The sequence below is a fragment of the Myotis lucifugus genome, unplaced genomic scaffold (assembly GCF_000147115.1).
Source record: "Myotis lucifugus unplaced genomic scaffold, Myoluc2.0 scaffold_2505, whole genome shotgun sequence".
Classification (NCBI taxonomy): domain Eukaryota; kingdom Metazoa; phylum Chordata; class Mammalia; order Chiroptera; family Vespertilionidae; genus Myotis; species Myotis lucifugus.
Genome location: NW_005873553.1, coordinates 9,534 through 12,203, shown reverse-complemented (window position 1 = coordinate 12,203; position 2,670 = coordinate 9,534).

The following is a 2,670-nucleotide window of genomic DNA, read 5'->3' as shown; positions in this document are numbered from 1 at the left end:
TGTTTGGGGCTGTATGAAAAAAATGAAAGAATAGTCATGACACAGTAAAGTAGAGCATGAGTCATCCTATATAATAAAAGCTAATATGCAAATCGACAAACCGTAGAAGGACTGGTTGCTATGACACCCACTGACCACAAGGGCAGATGCTCATGGCAGGAGCTGTCCACCGGTGTTCAGTACAGTCCCACAAGGGGAGCGCCGCTCAGCCAAAGGCCAAGCTCACAGCTGTCAAGCACAGGGGGGTGGTGGGAGCCTCCATGGCAGCACTAAAGCGGTTCTAAGCCATCATTTGGACATCCCTCAAGGGGTCCTGAACTGAGAGAGGCTGCAGGATTGGCTGAGGGACCACCCTGAGTGCATAAATTTTGTGCACTGAGCCTCTAGTAATATTATAACTGTTATGGTGTCAGATGTGTATGAGATTAATTGCATGATTTTTTAGTCCACTATATAATGTCTAATCATTGGGATGTACCCCTGAAATGAACCTAACATTCTATGTCAACTGTCATTTAATAATGTTTTAAAAATTCTATAGGACCATGTTACTTTCATAGAATCATATTTTACATTAAGTACGTTTTGTACAGTTTGTCCTAGGAGAGAGATCTAAAGCTAAAAAGAAAGAAAAGTTGAGATTTATCAATTTTCACAATAAACCAAAGGCAAACACAAACACAACTGTAAAAACCATAAAGATAAAAGCCGAGGTCAAATGCGTTTGGAGACCCCATCCCCTGTCTTTCGATACCAGGAACGAAGTAGCGAGAGGCTCTGAGAATCTGTGGCTGTTGCTCCTTGGACCACGGAGGGGTCATGGCGGAGCTACCATCGAAGGTGCACCTAACCTCGCACCCCAAGTGCCTGAGGATGAGTGGGCACTTGGTGTATGAGGACGAGAAGCATCACACATGGCTGCATCCTGTCATGGACACAGGTGTCCTGCAAGTACAGCTGTGCCAGGAAGTCATTCCCAGTGGGCATATCGCACTCACCACCAGCTCGCTGACCTTGAGCACCATGCCTTGGATGTGGACGCTCCATTCTGGCAGCCAGTACGTGGACCACATGAGCCGGTTCTGGCGCATCGTGCACCACCTCTAGGCGAATGGTGTGGAGGAAATGATCCTTGAGCTGATGGAAGACTCATAGGACACGTGATGGCGTCCCTGGCTATTGTCAACCTGAGCCCCAGTCCTGCTGGCCTGCCGGTGGGATGTGTATAGTTCTGTTCACCTTTTTAATAAGCTCTGTTGTTCTATCTGCCTCCCCCTGGGTACGAGGGCACATTGATGTCTGTCTTTCTTTCTTTCTTTCTTTCTTTCTTTCTTTCTTTCTTTCTTTCTTTCGTTCTTCTTCTTGTTCTTCTTGTTCTTCTTCTTCTTCTTCTTCTTCTTCTTCTTCTTCTTCTTCTCCCCTCCTTTCTCTCTCTCTCTGAATCTTTGTCTTGCTGTCTCTCTCTGTCTCTCTCCCTCTCTCTCAAATCTATAAAAGCATTTTGACCCAAGCTGGTGTTTCTCAGTGGTTGAGGGACAACCTATGAACCAGGAGATAACGGTTTGATTCCTGTTCAGGGCACAGACAAGAATTGATCAATGAGCCCTAGCATGTTTGGCTCAGGGGATAGAGGGTTGGACTCTGGACTCTGGAAGACCCCAGGTTCGAATCTGGTCAAGGGCACATGCTCTGGTTGTGGGCTCGATCGCCAGTAGGGGGCATGCAGGAGGCACCCGATGTATGATTCTCTCTATCAATTATGTTTCTCACTCCCTTCCTGTATGAAATCAATCCTATATAATAAAATCCTAATATGCTAAGTGTCCAGTCGACCAGTCATCTGTTCAACCCATCAAAGCATAATATGCAAATGATATACTAAGATTGCTTAACTGCTCACTATGACATGCATTGACCACCAAGGACAAGACATTCAGACTGATAGGTCTGCTTGCTGCTGGGGTCTGGCTGATGGGGACTGAGTGAGATGGGCAGGACATGCCCTGGCGCCCTCCTATGGTCCCGACCCAGCTGCCCAACCTCCCACATCCCACCCCGGCCCCAATTGTGCTCTGTTGGGGTCCCTTGGCCTGGCATGTGCCCTCTTGTAATCTGGAAACCCTCGGGAGATGTCAGAGAGACAGTTCCGGCCGATCCCCGCAGGCGAGGCAAGAGGCACCACACTGGTGGACAAATTCGTGTACCGGTCATCTAGTAAAAATATATTAAACAGAGAAAGATAAAGAAAAAGAACTTAAGCTTGAAAATATTAGCCCAGCCCCGGTAGACAAGGCTCGAAGACATCACTGGAAATATTGTTCTTTTCAATGAGCAGGGTTCTCATTGTTTGATCTCCTGAGGTTCGTCAACCAGTACTACCCTCTCCAAAAAAACAACGCATGTTTCGGGGATTACAGGTATTTTATGCTGATCATCTCTTTCCTTTGATGAATTGCGAGGGATGCCAGGGCTCGTCTCCTGAAGGCTCGAACTGGCTCTCTGTATGACTTTAGCGTCTAGCTCTGGATGTATTTGGGTTTTTAATTGTGTTTAGCATTAAACAGCTCCAAACAAAGCCCGGCGATCATAAAATTTATCTAGCATCGCACCAGAGAGAGGCGGCTGGAGAGGGAGCTGGAGGGAGCCCCAGAAATCAATTTCAGGTCATCC